The sequence below is a fragment of the Hemicordylus capensis genome, chromosome 5 (genome assembly GCF_027244095.1).
Source record: "Hemicordylus capensis ecotype Gifberg chromosome 5, rHemCap1.1.pri, whole genome shotgun sequence".
Taxonomy (NCBI): Eukaryota; Metazoa; Chordata; class Lepidosauria; order Squamata; family Cordylidae; genus Hemicordylus; species Hemicordylus capensis.
In genome coordinates, this window is record NC_069661.1 from 175067295 (window position 1) to 175089371 (window position 22077).

General features: G+C 41.7%; 1 protein-coding gene and 1 long non-coding RNA gene across 5 annotated transcripts in view; one reads left to right on the forward strand and one right to left on the reverse strand.

Annotated features, from left to right (window-relative positions):
- The window catches only part of LOC128327484 (uncharacterized), a 37927-nt gene extending 34406 nt beyond the window's left edge, over window positions 1–3521 (reverse strand). For both annotated transcript variants that reach the window (XR_008308633.1, XR_008308634.1), the window contains exon 1: window positions 3407–3521. This is a non-coding gene — a long non-coding RNA (uncharacterized LOC128327484). The remainder of the gene's footprint in view (window positions 1–3406) is intronic.
- Window positions 1–15207, forward strand: part of GPR85 (G protein-coupled receptor 85) — a 50903-nt gene extending 35696 nt beyond the window's left edge. The window contains exons 3-5 of one of the 3 annotated variants that reach the window (XR_008308632.1): window positions 8365–8554; window positions 12008–12076; window positions 13541–15195. The gene's annotated coding sequence lies outside the window, so the exon portion shown is untranslated. Of the gene's footprint in view, window positions 1–8364; window positions 8555–12007 lie in introns of all 3 variants that reach the window. The other 2 variants (XR_008308630.1, XR_008308631.1) reach the window with 2 other exon arrangements.
- The last annotated feature ends 6870 nt before the right edge of the window (window positions 15208–22077 follow it).

The window sequence follows — 22077 nt, forward strand, 5'->3', positions numbered from 1 at the left end:
AGTGATGCTTTGCCTAAGTGGAGGTGACTTCACAATTCCTACAGCACAGTTGCACTGGTGTTTCTACTAACTCAATATACATGGTTTGCTACACCGGGGCATCATATGTTTGGGATCATTGCACTTATAGAAATATCAGTATGCCCAATTCAAAGAGCACAGTTTCTAGCACAGCAAGTCTTAGGATCAGGCCATTGGTAGTTTCCCACCCCCCACCCCCATGCACATGCATAATTCCCCAAGATGAACTATCAGAGCAAACCACAGCTATTCCTTATTTATAGTAGAAATTTGCAATGATGTTTTGCAACAGTCTGACAGGCAGGGACAGACATCATGATCTGTCCTGTTCATTTTTTGCCAAATCTATGCAATCAGTAGCATAGCAGCATCCCAACAGCAGCATCCCAAATGAGAAGGCATCTTGGAACACGCTGGCCCAGCTAATGACTTGGGACTGCATTGCTGTAACATATGTTGGTCATGAACTGGAAGTTAAGGAGAATGGCTGTGTTCCAGAGATGCTTATATGCAGGTGGGAGAGGGAAGAGGACACTTTGATTAAAGCCCTATGCAGGTGCTCATAAAGCATGGGCCATATATCCAGTTACAGCATCCATACTATAAGAACGCCTGAATACGGCTTATACCTGGTGCTTATCTCCTGCTCTCCCCTACAGGTGATGGTGCATACATGGTGCAGGAAAACTGATTATGCAACTTTGGATGCAAGGGTTCCCCCCCATAAAGTTAACACTTTGCCAGTAGGAGAAATTATCAACCTGTTTCCTGTTATCCTTCCTGTACTATATCAAATGTCTTTTTGGACAAACAAAAAAACTTGGTTTTTTGAACTTCCAGAAGCTGATGGGATCAGCAATGATGATGAATAAACAGAAAGCACAACTGGAAGTACCTCAGGGAAACACTGAATACCTCAAAATACACAACAGGAAATCTCTCCAGCTAGGGAGGTTTATAGTTACTGCAGCTATTTTGGCTGATAAGTAGGACATTTTTCTGCCAGGTATGCTAGGAAGCTAGAATAGGGATCTCACTCCCAAACTTGTAATTTGGGGTGATCAGCACTGTGTTTCAGAGCAGTGATCACCCTCATGCCAATTCACGTGGAAGTACCCTTTCAAGCAATTGTGGCTGCGGGTGATGGGAGCAACAACAGCAGGAGGTCCAAGGTGGCCTACCCCTGCTTTAAGGTGTAGCATTTCTTTGATATTAGACCTTAGATTGAAACCAGGGGTGGAGCCACCATTGCGCGGGGGGCGGGTTTCGAAGAACTTGGGCTGCTGTGCTCAGGGCCCACGCCTGGTGCCCCAGCCACACTCCCTGTGTCTGACCTCAGACACAAGGGCTGTGGTTTCGCTCACAAACCACTCTCACAAATTCCGGCCAGCGCCACATCGCAGTGCGTCCGGGAGCGGCTCTCCCTGCTTTAAAAGTCCAGGCTGGGAGGCTAAGTGAGAGCTGCTCCACTGGCTTTCCCTTAACTCCACTAGCTAAGGGAGAGCTGCTCCCAGCCACACTGAGAACACGGCGCTGGCTGAAATTTGCACACAAATGGGGGCGCGGCCCTGTTTGGGAGCGAAACCACGCCCCCTGCGCCTGACATCAGAGGCTTCATCTGATATCAGATGCAGGAGGCATGGCTAGGGGGGCCGCTGGTGGCGGGCTGAACCAGGGCCACCGCCAGCCTCCCTACGCCACTGGTTGGAGCGGCAATCATGTGGAATCATGGAAATTCTATTTTTCCTCTTACTGAAAGCATTGTTTTCCCCTATTCCCATTTGACTGCACTGAAGATGTTTTTGTTTTAAATATGTGTGCAAGTAACCTGAGACTGTCTACTGAGTAAATAGATTATTTAAATATTTAATGTGCAGCTGTGCTGAGGAAGAACACATCTTGCTTTAAATCCCTGCAGCTGGAAAAAAAAATTTAAAAACCACTTCTGCAGAGAAATAGATTATGACAGTAATAACTAGTCTGGGGAACATTATTTTCAGTGCATTGCTTACATTTATCAATCCCAAAGACAATTATTTCTATATGCATCTTATTAGAATTCCTTATCCAGCCAGTTGCTGAGTTCACAATATCATCACTTCCATCTTGTCTGGACTGAGCTTTAGTCTATTAAATACGACATCTTGCCTGGTTCATCCCAGGCATACATTCTGAGACATCATCGCTTCACCTGGTTCAGATAAGGAGGAGAAAAAGAGTTGGGCGTCGTATTGATGACCCTGTACTTCAGAACTCCAAATGACCTCTCCCAGCAGTAGCTTGTAGATATTAAAGGAGACAAAATTAAACCCACATCATAACTTTCACAGGGAGATATAAGCCCTCCCAACACTGTAACCTAATTTTCAGAAAGCAACAGAACTACCTACTCTCACTACTCTCACCCTTACTAAGCATGAAAAAGGGGCCATCCATGCCCAATTGGCCCCTTTCCTCCTACTTGACATGGAAAGAAAGAACCAGAAAATCTGATTCATTTAAAAACAAAACACTGCAGCAAAGAGAAATGACTTCTTGGAATAGTTCTCTCAGGGGCGTAGCAAGGTTGGAGTGGGCCCAGAGACAAGATTTTAAAATGCCCCCCCCCCAAAAGTCCAGGGCCTCCGCACACCCCAGGCCCCCAAGGATTTAAGTCTGATATTCCAAAATAAGTATGCTGCCTGCAAATACATTTCACTGAATACACACACACACGTCACAATATATAGTGATATACATTGAGTACTATACATTTGTATTACTTTTAATGCCTAGAACACACTAGAAAGATGAATGATTAAAATGGGCCCCTCGCTGCAGATTAGCAAAGGAGACTTTCAACCATGCAGGGTGAACTTATGTTTGTTTTCTCAGAATTCTGAACAAATTCAGTCAAGTTTGATTGCAGGAGGTTTTTCACAGGAGGCTTTTAAAGCCCTTTAAGACACATCTCCTCTGGAATGGAGGTGCTGCATTCACATGTTGGCCAGATTTACCCTGAAGTCCCTGCAAGTTATTGGGGAGCAGTTCACACACAAGAAAAATAAAATAAAAGCACCACACATGCTTCACAGTTCTCACTCAGACCTTCTGGGTTGCAAAACAACTTGAACATAAGTGCATTTATAAATGAATGAATGAATAAATAAAATTAATAAAATACTGTTCGAGAAGTTTTTGCAATTTTCTGCCATGAAACAAGCCACTTATAAGACTTTTTAGATAGTTTTTTTTAAGTCAGCAAATTTTCCAAGCTGTTTCAAAATAAATATTCAGAGACTTCTTGGCCCCCCCCCCATATCCAAGCCCTATGGCAAGCAGATCCCTATATATGGGGGGGGGCGGGGGCGGGAAAGGTAACCACAAAAAGGAGTTCACACTCTACCTGGCAAATGCTGGTCTGGGTTAAGCAGGGCAGCAAGGGGTCTTCTGCTGCAGAGAACACTCTGGCTGCCTCCTCCTTCCTGGCTTGCTTGGGCCCTACTCGAGTTCAGGCTTCACTGCGGCCTACACGGAGGCCTCCGTGGAAGCCCCGCCCACCCGCCGATCAGCTGAGAGGCAGGAGAAAAGGAGCTCTTTGCAGCTTGCCTGCTGCTTCGATTGCGGGCCAGCAGAACAAGCAGGAGAGACGGCGAAGAGGGCAAGTGGCTGAGAGGCTATGGGGCTGGGCAGGGGGCAATGGGGAGTCACATGAGGTGCCCCTGGGGTGTACCTCCAGGCAGTGGGGCCCCCAGACAACTGTCTCCCCTTGCCCTATCATTGTTACGCGCCTGAGTTCTCTGTTGCTTTATACATTTGCATCGTAGCAGTTTAAGAATCAAGTTCATCTGCAGTGCCAGACACTTCTGTCTACACAGTATGCTTCTGCTCTAGTTATGATGTGTGCAGCTGATTTTCTTCTCCCTGCAGTAATACCTTAATATCTGGCTCATGCTACAACTGATTGGGTCACTCATCTGCCCCTAACATATCAGTAGATCCATCTCATGTGTTATACACATATACTTATGAGCAGAAGGCCCTTATTTCTGCTGTCACCAAGCAAATCTGGAAGCCTGGACCAAATTCAAGCTGTGACATAATCAGTCATTTCCAGCAAATAATCAAACAAATAAATCTAGTTGCTTGCAGCTAACACTCCAGGACTCTTTAAAATCTCTTAGCTTATTGAGTCTTCTCCATGATGCCACCATCTTTGGCTTTGCCTACAAACCTAAGGCCACAAACAGTTCAAGGAAGCTGCCAAAATGCTGAATGGTTTTATAGAGAAATGCCATTTCCTCCTGGAGCAGAAGAGTTATGACCCAGATACCTAGAGACCAGCCAGGGCTTCCCAATGAATCCATTTTGACAAACTGCTTCCCAAGATATACTGGTAACCATTTCTAGGTATAAGGAACACTGCCATTATAAGAACTACCCATTTTTCTTTATGTTGTAGCAGAAATGTCTTTAAAATCTTCTTTGTTTCCACAACATGCAGCACAACGCTAAGCATGTTTATCCCAAAGTAAGTCTCACAACACTCAATGAAATATACTGCCTAGAAATGCATATAGGATTACAAGCTTGGCGACTTTGCTTCAGCCAATTAAGCTTAACATAAAAGTATTTCAGCGTTGAGGATGACATACATTATTAAAAGAAGGAATCAGATTCTATTTCTAAAGCTACAGTCCTAAACAAATACAGAAGTGGGTCCAATTGAAAGCAGCAGGCCATACTTCCAACTAAACATGTTCAGGATGGGGAAGCAATATATTGTTTAGAAAATTGTCTAAAACATTTAAAAGATAGGCACAGATCATTCATAATTAAACAGGTAAGGGAAGTAAAACCTCTAATTAAAATCTGATTAAAATCCATCTCCATAATCCTGCCCTGATCCAAAGTCCTGTGGGCACATCAGTCTTGCTTCAGAACCTTCACAATTGTAAAAGACCAGTGGATACAGGATGTCATGTTTAATGAAAAACTGCATCAATTATTTAATGTTTGTGGACCCAGTAGAACCTATTAGGGAGCCTAGCACGGATCATACTACTGCTCCACATGGGATAACATAGTGATCTATAAGAGTGTACACCTGTTTGATGCTATACTATAGTTCTATATTTTCTATTAATACATTTAACTACTAATTGTGTATATCCAGGGATATCATGTCCTATAGTGGTCAGAAGTTACAGATGATGACAAATATTATTGCAATTTCTGGAAGTAATTTTACCACCACATTGATTTATTTGGAACATACTAATGGCCTGGTGCTTCTGAGTGAGAAATGAAACAAACAGTGGAGGAAGTGATTGACAGTATTTCAAACATTAGTCAGGAACTCATCAGTACTGTCCAGAATATGCCAAACAGATTGGAAAAAGGTGAAAGCAGAGGGCAGGGAGATAAAGGTATAATGAGAATGTGGAAGGGTGATTATTTGGCCCAAACATGTGAATAATCCCCACCTATATACATGCATGGTATACACCAGGTTGGCAAGGTACTTATGTACTAGCACTTAAGTACATCATTTAACTACTAGAACTTAAGGGCCACTCAGTTGTTACTTATAAATGTTGTATTTGTCAACCATATAAAATAAATCTTGCTAAAACAACCCAGTTGCTGGATCAAGTCAAGAACAGCATGTATAGCACCTCTTTCCATACTCAGCTCCTCGTCTGGCTGTGCTGAAGCTATGGTGTGCAGCTCCTCATCATAGGGGTGTTGAAACCTATTTCCTCCCATATATGTTCATGGTGGAACATACATTATTCCAACAACATTGAAGTAATAATTGATACTCTGATGCTATCCTTTATTGGACCCACTTATCAGGAGACATGCAACAACATATCAATACGTCTACCAGCAACTTGATCTATTTTAATGTAGGTTCTTAGACTGTACTTGCAGTTCTTCCCTGGAAAGAACTGGGACTACTGAATCCATAACATTTTTATGCCAAAGTTATATCACTCTGTTGATTGAATGCAGCTGAGCTGTTACAGATGCATGAATCAGACCGGCCTATTGCTGAATTGAACTTAACACTCCCTGTGCCAATAGCTTGCTGTACGTTTTGGGATGATTTACATAAGAGATGCTTGATCACTACAAGGTTTTGCATGCCTTTTGAGTTCATGCTTTTGGAACAACATTCAAGTTGAGTATGCTGTAGTTAATAAACTGAGGACCAAACTACACATGGCATTGAGTCCATTATTAGGACTGGCAGGCTTGTTTTTCACCAAGTAAATAGAAGCCGGATCAGAGCGCCTCGAAGATCAGGACCACAGCTAGGAGTACAGGGGATTTAAACCCACCCTCTGCCATGGCCCTGATTGGAAACATCCCCCCACCCCCAACAATGGACTAGTGAACAGGAGGGGGGGCTCTCATTGGTGCAAATGGGAACCTTTTCTTGTTGAGTAGCACGCGGCAGGGGGGCTTCTCTCAATGGGAACCATGGGAAGGGAAAGGTTAAAGGTCTCTTACCCTTCTGCCTCAGTTCCAATCTGCAGGGGACCCAATCCACCTGCTAGTTAAAAACAAGCTAATTGACTCTTATAACAGACTTCATGTTATGTTTCATTTGACTCTAATAGATGCATGTTTCACTTCTGAATTATCTGAGCATGTCATTGAGGCTACAATCCTATGCAGACCGGTTAGGGAGTAAGACCCTAGTTGTTCTGTAATGATAGTTTTTAAAGGACTGATTTGTGGATTTTATTTTTTATTGTTGTGTAACACCCAGAGCCATTTGGATGGGATGGGATGTAAATGAAATTAACTAACTAACTAACTAACAGTAGAAATGTCCTCTGCTGGGTTGGGGGAGGCATGTGTGTGCACATTTCTCTGCCAGCTGATGTGGAGGGGCTGGTGGGCATATTGTCCAAACTGACCCAATACAGAGTACATATAATGGCTGCCATACTGCAAAAGGATGCATCAGCCCAGTAATATGTGCATGCAAATTGTGTACATTGAAAAAAAATGTACATGACATTATGCAAGAGTAAGCCTGTTGGAAAGAATTAGGCTTATTCTTGTGTAACATAATTTGTGCAATATTTGCGCAACTTGTGTGCATGTAGTGTTAGTGGAATGGTGTCCCCTTGCATGGTATATCAGCTAGTATCTATGGCTGATTGTGTGTTGAACATAATAGCATAATTCAAACATTAATTTGTGCGTGAGTACAGACATGTGTATACATGTGCATATTTTCATGTGAATGGCTGTACATACATTCAGTTAATTTGAATATAGGTCCTTCAAATGCACACATATGAAGTGTACTACTGTACATGCACTGAACATACCGGATGAATAATTATGTATACACAAAACTATTTGTGCCTACAGTTTACACAGGTTGTACCTGCATTGAACAAAGTGTGTGAATAGGGCTATTGTGCTAATAACTGTGATAAAGGTCAGCAATCATATTATGCTATACACAGACTGTACATATATTGAACATAAAATGTGAACAGGCTTTGCCATATGAATTTAGTGTATGGGTTTTGAGGCTGAATGTGTGAATAAACAGTCCATGTAGAAATATCCAGCATAACACCACAGTGTACAGCGTACATGGCTCTGTAGCAGGTAAATACTAGCTCTCATCACATTCAAGGTTGCACTAAAGTGGCATGTTTATTTATTGAATTTTCTAATTCTTTGTGTATATACATATGTGTTGCCCTCGCTTATTGTTTAGCAAACTAAACAGAAAGGCAGCATCAAAATGTTTCTTAAAAAAATATTTGTCATATAGAACTGATGTGTGAGAAATCTGCAATGTGAAAAGTAGTATGAGAACCAGACCCTGAGATCTGGGGACCCAGATTACTAGAAGACAGACCACTAACGGTAGTGAATGGCTAAACACTTTAAACCTGTTCTTCCCTCATAATCCTAATTGGATGCAGTATTGTACCAATATTATGAGTATGTTTAATATTTGTAAAGGGCTTTAGCACTCATCTGGAAGGTGCTAAGAAGCAACCTGCTAAAAATAGAAAGTGGTTATGAAGATAATACAATGAAATAGACTCAAGAAATAGCAATTACCATGCCTTAGGTTTTTTCACAGTAATTTGCTGGTATAGATACAGTCATGGTTCTCAAAGGGATAACAGAGCCAGCTTACAGTTTTATGCCATGCAAAGGAGGAGAAGGCAGAATGCAACTGTCCCTATGTGAGCTGAGAGTAAATTCACAGGATTCTAGGGAGAACTTTCCATTTGTGTGGGGAAACCTTGGCAGTTATTGTATAAACCCAGATTAATTGTTGAGTGACTCTGCATCTTAACTGAATGTCTTCTCCAGCAACATCACTGAGGATTACCAAAGTTCATGCAAGGAGCCAGTCATATTAGCAGCAATGCAAGTCCAAGACTCATGCACTAAAGGACGTTTGTGAACTTCTCTGAGCTTGGGGTTGGAGAAGAATTCCCGGAGCTCAGAAAAACATCCCACCTCCCATTTACACAGGCACAGTAATGCCTGTATAGTTAAGGTAAGGAGTAAAAGCTACCTAACCACCTTTTAAGTCCTGGACATTCTATTGGTCATAAAATCCAAACTATTAATCTGGCCCAGATGATATTTGGCTTGGAGCAGTTAGCTGACAAGTGCCACCAACAATCCAAATTCCATGCAGATTTGTTGATAAATGATAAGACAGAGCAGTCTGAAAGCAGACCCTCCCCCAAGAGGCTAATTTCACTAGTTGGCATCCTTTATTTTCCTAAGGATAATCTACATTCCCCCTCCCCTAGACCCTTTAAATGTGTTTGAAAAATCAAATCTGTAGAGGAATATGTTATTTTTTTGTTTTGACCAAAAAATCAGTGTAGGTTTTCTCCTAGCTAACTGGTCAAAGAGACCCTTTTTAAAGTAGTTGCTCTTATATTAAGCCGGTGGAGAGAAACTGTCTTTGTGTGATCCCAGCACAGCATCCTTCCGGTGACTGTTGCTGACTTCTACCTTGTGCTTCCTTTTAGATAGTAAACCCATCTTCTTATTCTTTTTCTACATAAACTGCTTTGATAACTTACAGGTGGCAAAGCGGTATATACATAATAGTATTAGCAGTAATAGTAGTAGTAGTTATTGACCTTTTGAAGTCCCATTATAACACAGTAATCAACAGATGGTGTTCCAAAAAGGTATTCCATGGTGGAACATCCAGGGGCGCTCCTAGGTATTTTTGGTGCCTGGACCTGAAGGGCTTCGAAGCCACCCTGCCCCAGAGTTAAAATTTAAAGGTTTTTTTAAGTTATACCTGCTGCAAACAGAGGTGCACCTAGGTCATTTTGGAGCCTGGACCTAAAGGCCTTCGGAGCCCCACCCTGCTGCAAGTTAAGCATCATTTTTTTAACACATAGGTTCTTGAGGGCACAAACCATACCACCCAGGACAGACTAAAGAGGATTTGGGGGGGCCCAGGTGGTGTGGAGGTCCTGGACTTTGCCCCCCAAATACAGTGGTAAGAGCACCTCTGGCTGCAAACCGTGGTGCCGAAAGGTCCAGGGGCCTAGAGATACAGGTTTAACATAAACACTCACAGTGCTGACATAATTTAATACTTTCTCAAAAACAAAGAAACTGAAATATCAAAAACCAGTTCATTTTAGAGTTAAGGTGCTAAAAATGTTGACTTGTGCTCTAAAAAGCATGGAAATTGCAGGTTATGATGCTCACCTTATCTTTTGTGTCATGTAATCTGTAAAGCTTTTGTATAGTCTCAGATAATATCCTGGCTTTAGCAGTTAGGCTCCATCCAACCACACTTGATCTTTCAGCTCTGCACTGGGCTGAAGAGGAATGTGTCTAGGAAGAAAGTTAAAAGGTGCAGCTTCCCCAATCACTAACTAGAGGTGCACTTGATGGATTTCTGCCTGCATGATGCATTCCTACAGGGCACTGTGCTTCCCCAAAATGCCACCTACTCTAGTAAATGTTTAGCCATAAATTCAATGGGCCTACTACAATGCATCCACAGTCACTTGGTACAGATGTACCTGATGGATTTCTACTTGTTGGACTATGACATTATGATAACCACAGCATCCCACAAACGGGCTGCTATTACAAGAATGTGCTATCACTCCTATGCTGTAGATCTTTTCCTGGGAGGTGCTGGGTGTTTTAGTGTTCAACCCCCATGCCTAAGAATGATTCCTTTGCATATTTAATATTCTGTGGAATATGCACAGAAATTGTGCATATGATTGCTATCTTCTCCTCTGAGTGCTCTTGTTTTTAGTGGGTTGGGGTTCTTTTAATGCGGCTAGACTCTTGGGTAATTTTCCAAGGAGATTAACAGAAAGCAGCAGGAACAATAAATGTTACTTAAAATAATGGGTGAAGAATTAAGGAGACAGACCTATCACAATATATCTAGCCTCTCTATTTTGCTAGGATTTGGTTTTATTGAAGGAATTCTTTTTGTAGATAAGAGTAACAAATCGTCAGCCTTTCAAATCATATGAAAGCACAATAGCTTAATTCTTCTCAGTCTCTTCTGAGTGTCTGTGCTTCATTTTCCTACAAATGAGTTCCTTGTAAAAATGTCACATCACAGTGCTGCTGCTTCTAGCCTACTTAGTATTCTTCTTTTCCTAACAGAGATATGGATTCCTGCCCTTACATCTGAGGTTCCTTTAATAGGACTTGCATAATAGCATAGCTAGCCTCCTGAAACTGGAATGTTTACTAAATGACAAGGAGAATAAAAGTACATGGGGGAAAATGTGAGCTGCACAAGGCAAATTACACAATTCAGCCAAAACATCCAAGGTCCCCACCCCGCCTGCAAAAGGTATTCGATCTGCAGAAATAATGAACTGTTTGGATCCAGGAACCTGGGCCACTTCTGAACATCTGCAAAGCAGTTGTGAAGAAGAGAGTGATTAGCAATGGAGAAATGATTGGCACGCATTTATTTCTGCCTTTTGGGTCTGCTTCCCCTCAGTTGTTTTTCCCCAGAGGGAGAGTGTGTGTGTGTGTGTGCGCGCGCGCGCCATTGGAGAGAAAAGTAGCTGGGGGAAAGGAGCTGCAGAGAGAGTGACATAAGATTTAAGTAACCCCCTCCAGGGTTGGACTGGGGGCACTGAGAGGGTGATGGAATGTATGTGGGGAGGGCGCCGGGTTTTGAACAGAATGGGTACTTAAGGGTGGGAGTATTCATTGCTGCCATGTGCGGCGGGGTACAGGGGTGCCCTGCGGGTGGGACGCACCGGGAATATGACCTGTTGCCCTGTGGGCCAGTCTGAGCCTGCCCCTCCCACTTCTATGCTGAAAACTGGAATCTCCAACTGCAACTTTACAACTATTCAGTAGCAGTCTGGATTCCCAGACCAGGGTCTGGGAACCAGGGTCTGCCTCCAAATGTCTAGATTGGTCTCATTGGATGACATCGTGCTAATGGGGACTCAAACATTTTGAAGATAATCCTTTCAAGATTGTGCTGGAGGATCTTAAAGCTGAACTGTTGTTGTTGTTGTTTTATTTTTACTATTGCCTCACATAATAAGTTTGCCTAAAATGTCTACCATTCTCAACTGGCAGATGCTGTCATATATGCACACAGAAAATTACTGCAACATTGTAGGATTTTAAGACACAGTTTGTGTTCCAGTGCAAGCCAAACTATTAGCATATGGGCACATGCAAAATTTCTTTGCTCTTGTTACTGTAGACTCATAGTAACAAAGAGACCTTCCACTCTATGCAACAGCAGAATAATTGCTAGCTAAAAATTCTGGGTTCCAGGCACATTTATGCTAGCCTGAAAATAGTAGTTGATGGTGCTTGGAGGTGGCAGATGCAGCAAAAACTAGGTGGACCATTACATAATTCTTCATTGCTTGATGTTGCTCTCTCAAAGGTGCATAGAATGTTATTTTGAGCTAGGATAAAATTTCAAAACATTATGGCCATACCTAATTCTGAATTTTTCTCTCAGGATTGCTAGATGACTGAAGAAGGAAATCAAGCCATCATCTTGAACCCCGAACCCACTATCCCAAATTATGTAAATATCATTTCTATGCTACTGTTAGAACTTTTATATTGCATTCATGTGACTCCCTCTGGTGGTTAATTGAACATTTCGATCGCAAGGGTTGGGATTTGTTTATTTGGGTTTTTGTTTGTTTTTTATAATCTACACAGTTCACTGCATGTTTTAAAAAGACAATGTTTAAATACAAATGAAAACTGTAATATATACAATAATTAAAAAGCAGATATTTGCATGATTAGTAGTTGTCCATTTGCAAACTCTGACATTCCAGAGAATGGGACATAGGAAGCAGGAAAAGTGGACTCTGCAGATTATCGTTTTAAAAACATTTATTCACTTGTGAGAAAATTTCAGGGCCGGTCCTATCATTAGGCAGGGCAAGAGTTATATATAAATAAGCAAATGACCAAGTATGTAGTTCACAGTTATATTTTTTCTACCTTGGAAGGAGGGTGCTATTTGGACTTCCATGCCCCAGGCATGAAAATGTCATAGACTGTTTCTGACCATGATGAGAAATCCATGTTGGTATATCTGAACATTTTGTAAACATGTCATGTTTTTAAATGCCTTTATCAGAGGCACTCTAGGAAACGCTGTATTTATGCATCGTAACAAAACAGCTATGTTATCTTGCCAAAACAGAACACACTCTAACAACTTCAAAGCCCATTAAGAATGTCAGGGGGCAATTCTGACTAATCAAAAAACATAGCATGTACCCAGTTTCCAACAGAGATGTTTCCTGTGTATTTTGACGTTGCAGAACAAAAAGGACTTGACCTTTGTGGGGACAGCAGGGTGGGCAAGACTGAGTCTTGAGGGAAAGAACGTTCCATTCCTTCCTTCCTGGACTTTGCTTCTCAGGTGAGAGCTGACACTCTGCCGTGTAAACAGGCCGGCTGGAAGTGCGCTAAAGAAAAATAGGCAACTTTTGTATGTCCTATAAAATCATTAAGAATAATGTCATGTTTTAAAAGACCATTTCTGATGATAGCAATCATAAATGACAGCATCCCTCAGCTGAGGGTCTGAGAATGTTACGATTTATTACTTATTTTAGTGTAAACTGGAGGTTGGATTTCAATCATAAGAACATAGGAAGCTGCCATGTACTGAGTTAGACCGTTGGTCTATCTAGCTCAGTATTGTCTTCACAGACTGGCAGCGGCTTCTCCAAGGTTGCAGGCAGGAATCTCTCTCAGCCCTATCTTGGAGAAGCCAGGGAGGGAACTTGAAACCTTCTGCTCTTCCCAGAGTGGCTCCATCTCAGGGAAGATATTCAAGGAAATACCTTACAGTGCACACATTTCTAGCCTCCTATTCATATGTAACCAGAGCAGATCCTGCTTAGCTAAGGGGACAAGTCATGCTTGCTACCACAAGACCAGCCCTCCTCTCCAGTGATCCCACAACCAGTGCTTCAGGATCATCAGGGAAATGCAACTTCAAATATTTGTCTTAAATTTCCAGATCTATGGAACACTCTGAATGAAAAATGATGTATTTCTTCATCAGAGCTGACTGCACACAAGCAGAGAGAGAGAGAGAGAGAGAGAGCTACAGACAAAGCCTTATTTGGAAATAGATATTTATTTAATGCAATTTAATGAGTTGGGATGCAATACACAGCTGTCATTCTGAATAGGTCTATTTGAGCCTTAGGATCCAAGCTTCAAGGTTTACAGGCCTTCTACTGATGTGCTTTAAGGGCCCTTAAAGCCTTGACCTATAGGTGGTTTGGTTGACTCTCCATGGCTGAAACTGGCTCAGCTTGTGAGTAAAATTCAACACATTTTTGCCCCCTCTTTGCTTTTTTTTTTTTAAACATTGATATGTCAAGATTTTATCTAAGTTTACACATATCTTTCCCTTTACATTTTTAAAAGAATTACCTTGTCAATCTCTTTCCCCCACAAACAATGTGAGATGTTATCTGTATATATCTAGTCTAATATACTTCTGTATATACAGGACATATTTTTTTCTCTTTTCAATTTCTGTGATTTAATGTAATCTATATTTCTCTGATGCATTCCAAATCCTAGCCGGAAACATATTTCCTTTGAAGTTCCTTTTAGGTGGGTGTTCAGCAGACAACTATTCTTATGTGGCATCTGTAATGGTTGCTTTCACTCTAATGGTTGTTTTCAGTTAAGTGCATCTTAAACTTCGTGCTAGCAGCAAACTATATTATTTACCTTTAATGTCACCCTGTTTAACACAACAAAGCACTGTTTGCCAGGTTCCCTTCACCAAGAGAGGATGAAAAGCAGGGTGTAGAGACATAAAAATGACCTGCATGTTATCCTATGAATGTTTTCACATCCCAACATATTTTTTTGGTTATCTATCAAGTAGCATTAGCTGAGCACCCTTTAGAAAGAAATTCAACCATTTCAAAAACCAATAACAAATCTCTCTCAATATTTATGTAGCATATTATTCTGAATAGAACTGGGATAGAATGCTTTTTAATTTTTTTTATTTAATACAAAAATACAAACATACAACCCAATCACAGCAAAGAAAACAAGAAAGAAACATGAAGAATCACAACAAAGAAAAGGGAGTCCATCATCATTACATTTTGAATTCCAAAAAAGTATAGATTAAAAAATTGCTATACAAATTTGTCTACTTTTTCATTCATTTCTGATCTTCTAAAATAAGTTAATGATGTACCTCTCTTCAAAAAGATCCTTTATTGTACAAAAATAAAGTTGGTATACATAAAAATAAAACATTTTGGTGTACACACCACCATCACTTAAACAAACAAGCAGAGATAAAAGGCTTCGTCTGTTGTTCCCCAGCGATTTAAATTCTTTATTATTATTATTATTATTATTAATTTATTTACACAGCCAGACAGGTGTTATTGACTGGTTTGTTTTATACAGACATCGAGTCCTTCCCAAGGACTGCTGAATTTTATTATCAGTGTTGTTGCTGTTAATATAAATATTGTCGCAGAATATAGGCTGTTCCCAGTAAAGCTGCTTTTTGTAATTGGCTGATGGTGATTTCTGTGGCCCCTATGGTGTTGAGGTGCTCTTCAAGTTGTTTTGGAATTGCACCTAGGGCGCCAGTTACCACTGGGATTATTTTGGTCTTCTGCCATAGCCTTTCAATTTCAATTTGTAGATCTTTGTATTTTGTGATTTTTCCTATTTCTTTTTCTTCTATTCTGCTATCCCCTGGTATTGCTATGTTGATTATTTTAACTTGTTTTTCTTTCTTCTCGACTACAGTTATATCTGGGGTATTGTGTGGCAGATGTTTGTCTGTTTGTTATTATTATTATTATTTCGATTTCTTTAGAGCCGATAACACTCTGTTCCATGACTGGCAGAGAGATCGTGAGGGGCGGGGAGTGGGAGAGAGAAGGGGAATCACCTGATTTTTCTCAGAGGCTAATGACTTGCCTAGCAAGCATGAGGTTGCCAGTTCGAATCCCCGCTGGTATATTTCCCAGACTATGGGAAGCACCTATATTGGGCAACAGCGATATAGAAAGATGCTGAAAAGCATCATCTCATACTGTGCGGGGGACGGCAATGGTAAACCCCTCCTGTATTCTACCAAATAAAAACCACAGGGTTCTGTGGTCGCCAGGAGTCGACACCGACTTGAGGGCACACTTTACCTTTAATGAACCTTATAGCATCAGCCGATGCCTCACAAGCACTTATGCCTGGTCTCAATTTCTCTATAAATAATGCTACATGTATTTTCCTTTTTAAACCTAATGATGTAAGTAAGATGAATGCACAGATTGTAGCCCAACAACATTTGGGAACGAAGGTTGGGAACTTCTGAGCTAGGCAGATAATGTTCCTGTTATAAGGCCTGCTTGACATGTCAAAATTCTCACAACACAAGAGTGACATAAGTGCATAATATCTAGCTTTGCTAGCTCTGAACCACAGAATAACCTTGTACACATGCAATGTAGCCTGTCATATAAAGCTTTTTGAAACCCAGCTGCCACATACTGTTTTGCTAGGGACAAGAGAGAGAGATTTGGGGACATATAACATTAGCAGGGGGAGAGTAACTGGCCCTATTCACCCCCAGCACAGTACCTCCAGTGACTGTTGCTGGTGTCTATATTGCGTTTCTTTTTAGAATGTGAGCCCTTTGGGGACAGGGAGCCATCTTATTTATTTACTAGTCATTAAGCCCATAACATTAACGGGGCGCTAGAAGAGTTGTGTAGGAATGTCCGCTATGCGGACCTCTGACACAGATATGGTAACTACGTGTTCACGCAGTTGTTTGCGTAGTTACCGTTGCTGCGTACGCGCGCGCATGCACGGTATCTCTGTGTAAACCGCCCTGAGCCATTTTTGGAAGGGTGGTATAGAAATTGAATTATTATTAATAAATTATTATTATTATTATTATTATTATTATTATTATTATTATTATTTTAGTGAATAATTTAGTGAATAACTTAGTGAGAATTTAATGTTTTCTCATATACTGAAACTGCCTTATAATGAGTGAAACCATTATACTGATTCATCTGGCTCAGTATTGTTTACATCATGGGTTCTCAACATTGGGCCCCCAGATGTTGTTGGACTTCAACTCCCATAACCCCCAACCAAAGGCCACTGGGGCTGGGGATTGTAGGAGTTGAAGTCCAATAACATCTGGGGACCCAACACTGAGAACCCCTGGTCTACATTGTCTGGAAGTGGTTCTCCATTGTTTTAGACAGGGCTCTTTCCTAACTCTACGGGAAGATGTCAGAAATGGAACTTGGGACCTTGTGTGTGCAAAGCATGTTCTTGCTTCCACCACTGATCTACAGCCCCTCTTCACAAGTGTAACTTCTCCACTGGGAGATCAGGGAAGCTTCTCTGTACTTCAGCTTACAGCCTTACCAGGATGACTCAAGGCTGATAATGACATCGAGTGCAATCCTACTGCACTGAGCAGGGGATTGGACTAGATGCCTACAGAGCCCCCTCTGCCTCTGTGGTTTAAAAAGCAAATGGCAAACCTCCCATCCGTTTTAATGTAGCAGTACTGCTGTGTTCTCTCTCTATGCCTAACAAAAAAATTTGGTCAGAAAACAGCTCCACTGCTTGGATGTTGCAAGGAAGATCTCTACCTAGAGATGGACAAGAGCAAACAAGCATTTTAAACTCTGAAGGGGAAAAGTCATCCATGGGTGCAATTTGGAGCAGTGGGCAGAGAAAAGGCTCCTGCTGCTTCTCCACTATCAATCATGCCCTTCCAAAGTGGCTTTTGAAAAAACCTGCTGGGCTCTAGCTAGTTGTGTAACCTGTAGTTTGGTCCTCTGTCCCGTCCCACCACACTTCTACAATATGAGATGTTAATACTTGTAGGGATGTAAGAATTACCAAGCTAATATATGTAAAGCACTTTGAACACTTAAATTATGCCTATCTAAATGCTGAGCGTTATTATCCGATGGTAACTCTTTGATAGGAATACTCGGAGAGTACAAATTTCTTTTTAAATCTTCAAAATCCTCACACAGTACTTTAATTTTTACTATTCATAAATTTATGCCATTTAATTAACAATGTGCATTTTGAATTCCTACACGGGAAGCCCTCCAAGAGTGTCTATTTTTAGCATGATCTGATTTTTCTCTGGTTGCCATTCCAAACACCTGAGGCCAGTCACATGAGTAAATTAGATTGCACTAAAATGTGTAGTAATGAAACTCAAGCTATGGCTCCCCAAAGGGGAAGTAAAACTATATTTAGATCTCTTTTCAAAAATTCTGCCCTCTCTCTTGTGGCTAATATGTTATCTAGCATGATTGCATCCTATTAAAATCTATTCTAGAGAATGAATGAGAAGTATACTAGGGGAAATGGCATGTGTGGGTATGTGTGTGTGACGTGCATTTTAATGTGCAAAGGGTTTCCCTTTGGATAGCAAACAGATTTATATATGGCTGGTATTTACTGTTGTTCATTGTTGGGAAACAAGAGGTCTAAAAGTACCTCTGTGAATGGCCTGTAGTGATAACCTTTTGTGGATTTTTACTTGATGTAAAATGGGGACATGTTCAAAGTGTGATATCACCGTTTTTTGCTGGGGAGGTCATGATGATATTCCACTCTTGCTCCCAATGTCCAATATTATTTCTCTGAACTCAGAACAAGCTTGTAACATGGCTCCCCAGTCCATTCTATAAAGGGTCTTGCTTGCTTTGAGAAATTCCCTACCACTGATCCCTAGTGTCAGTTCCTTGGGGGTTCTGGACACTCGAGGCCTAACTCATTTGCTCCCATATGTTCTGAGACCTTCTAAATTCCACCAGGAACTTCCACTATTCCTAGGATCCCAATCTCTTAAACTATTATGTGCTTGTCCCTCTTCTCCTGCTGCCAATTGGATGTCACACCCTGTTGTTTCTGTCTTGCACAGGAAATACCTGCTGAAACTAAGGAATTTTGAGACTTGTAGGGTGCATTGGGTGACACACTTCTTTCTCAAGCTACTCAAACTTCCAGAGCTTCATATACAATATCTTTCCTCCCCCTGCTCTCTCTATCTTCTTGAAGTATGCCTGGACTGGCAGTTTCCTGTTCAGAATGTTGCATGTTTGATCCAAGGAAATTATACAAGGGCTGGACATTCCCTATAGATACAGAGGGTTGGATCCTACATGGCACTTGTGCAAATAGAAAGCACTTCCATTATGCAAGAGGGAGTGTGTTTTCTCCTACAGCTTTCCACACTCCAGACCACCGTTTTCCAAAGAATCCCTTGATCTTCAGGAGCAGATTTTTATGGGATGCAGAGCAGTGCTATGGTGAGGAGAGCGTGCAGAAGTTTGCTTATGTCAGCTTCCTTCCAAATGTGCTCCTTAGGATCTAACTCAAATAAACTTTTTGCATAAATATCCTTAATCCGTTCTTTAGCTTAAATTTTCCCGCGTGGTAATGGGCTTTCAGTGCAGGCCAGCCCTCCCACCTGGACTCTGGTCCAAGGTAAGTTATCTTCTTCCCCACCCCACAAACTTGGGTCCTGCTTGCTCACATGCTTGCTCCATTCTCTTGGCAATGGCAGATTCAGCAACCAGATGTGCAGTTGTTCTCACTCACTTCTCCAATTATCTGAAAAGAGTAAAGGGGCTTCCTATCGGACCTAAGCAGCTGCTACAGAGTTTAATAAGACTGCTTCATGCAGATGGTACCCCATAAGCAAACCCACCTCATGGCGGGGGGTGGGACTTTGACCAACATGATGCACAGTATAATGCTAGTTATAATTAGCTTGCACTGCTGTGCATGTAAAAGTCAGTCCCAGCAGCATTATGCAAGAGTGCAGTTGCACAACTAGTAAACATAATGCGCACACCCTTGCACAACAGAATTCCCATTGTTTCCATTGGAAGTTCCATTGTGCAAGTGTGCATGCACTGGTTTCAGCAGTTGTGCAGCTATGTGCTCATGCAATGCCGCGAGGTTGACTTTTATATGTGCAGCAGCACCAGTCAATTGGTAATGATGGTGTGTTGTACATCATGTCAGCCCATGTTCTAAATCAATAAATAAAAGTATTGTTTTTGAAACCTCTTATGGTAACATTACTTGGGAACTAGGAGCTGCATTGCACACTAAATTGCAGCCCAAAAACAAAAAACAAACAAAGAAGGAGTGATAGGAGAATAATCAACAATGTTCTACAAATGCTTCCTTAAAAACTCGAGTTCAGTTCTACAATTGGAAGGTTCTGTAGCAGTTCCCAAGCATCAGAGGCACTCTTACCCCTGGACCTTGGGGAGCTGGCCTGTGGCCTCCTAGGTCCGGGGGGGCCCCTCCAAAGGTCAGGGGGCCGCTGTCCCCACACCCCGCCGTACTCCTTTACAAAAAAACCCCTAAAACATGCCGCTATGTGGCAGAGGGGGCACTAGCTATGGGGAGAGGGGGCCAGGAGGGGAGAGCTCCCCTTTAAGGAGGAGATGTTTACCCTGGGGAGGGCTGAATGGGGAACAGAGGTGGTGGTTGCAGGGAAGGTGGCGTGGCAAGGAGGTGAGCGTTCTCCCTGTTACCCTCCGTCTGCATCTGGGATGGGAGGTGGCAAGCTCCGTCCAGCTCTGCTCCCTCCTCTCAAGTGACGGCTTCTCGCCTCTCTGCTTCCTCCACATGGAGGAAAGCCACTCAGCAGAGCTTTGGCTTTAGTTTCACTTTACTCATGCAACACAATAGTAAACACATATCCCCATAAAATATGCTTTTATTTTTGCTTTCTTTTGTACAAGTAGCCTCAAAAAGAGGCTTGAAATACCACAGCTATTTCAATATGCAGAAGAACAGCTCTCTCTTTTTCCTTCAGTGGTTTAAGAAGCCCTGAAGACAGAGCAAATTAATCAGAAATTGAGGATGATGAGAATAGGTAACAAGGGACTGCCTCTCCATTCCTGTGTGCAGAAACAATTAATGTGCACAGAATGCCTATTAATTGGAACAGATTTTTATGGCTACAAGAGAACAGCTATATGCACCAACCTGATTTCTGTGCCAATCTGCTACTGTTATTCTATAGCATAACGGTAGGGCCATAATAGTCTATAGGAGATGAATTCAGTAGCTTAGGAGAATAAGAGCTCTAGCCATCACTTTGTGCTAATAAATTCCATATTTTAAAAGAAGAGCAATTGCAACAACTTTACTTTACAGTGCTTCCCATCAGTACAGCAAATTCACACTTTCAGATTTTTAAACAGAATCTTTGTGACCCACCCGAGAGATTAGGAATCCATAAAGCTGTGGAAGGAGAAACTGCATAGGTGTAAATCTTATTTATTTATTGTTAGATCTTTATACTGCCTTTCATTTAAAACAATCTCAAGGAGGTTTACAAAACATTTAAAACAATGTAAAACTATAAAACAGTTACACAATACAAATATGAAATTGGAATAGGAAAATAAAAATCTAATTAAAAGTTTAAACAACATACACAATGAGACCATAGAATACAGAGCAGCAGCAACAACAAAAACAACACTCATATAAAAGCCTGGGTAAAAAGGCACTTGCTTTCTAAAAACTATGATGGAGACTGAGGAGCAAATGGCCACTGGGGGAGCATTTGAAAGTCTGGGGGCAATAACTGAGAAGGCCCTGTCCCACGTGCATGACAGCCGAGCCCCTCTCATTCTCGGCAAGCAGAGCAGAGCCCCCTCCGATGACCTCGTCAAGTGGGCAGAAACCCTTGGGAGCAGGAGGTCCCTTAGATATCCAGGGCCCAAACCATTAAGGGCTTTAAAGGTCAAAACCAGCACCCTGAATTGGACCCGGAAACAAATTGGTAGCTAGTATAGCTCTTTCAAAATGGGTGTACTATTACCCCAGTGGACAACGGATAAAATCCTAGTTGTCGCATTTTGCACTAGCTGCAGTTTCCAAATATTCGTCAAGGGCAGCTCCAAGCATTACAGTAATCCAGCAGTGACATGACTAAGAGATGGGTAACTGTGGCCAGATCTGTCGAGAAAGGGACACAGCTGGCGCACTAGCCGAAGCTGTGCAAAGGTACCCCTGGCCAGCACCTCCACTTTATGTATACTTCCTGAAATCAGAGAGTGCTACTTCCTAGCAAACATACATAGGACTGCTTTGTTCATGCCAGCTTTTAGCAGATACATTAAAAAAAAAAAAAATCACATGCATTGCCTGAGGCAATGCATGTGATTTTCTGTATTTCCCAGGGAAGGAACCCATAGTTCAGAGGAAGACACAAGATTTGCTTGCAGAAGGTCCCCTCCTCCCCACCCTTTCATTTCAAAGCAGGGGTACCATATCACTGCACCAACTTGTAACCTGAAACAGGACACTAGGATGATTAGTCACAAGTAGATGCACTCATAAATGAACATAGCATCTCATTGCTCAAAAAGGCAGAATGGGATGCTTATCTGCAAACTGATCTAGATAGTGTTCCACTTGGATTGGGAAGACTTGGATTCAAGACTTTACTCAGCTGTGAAGCTCAGTCTCACCTACATC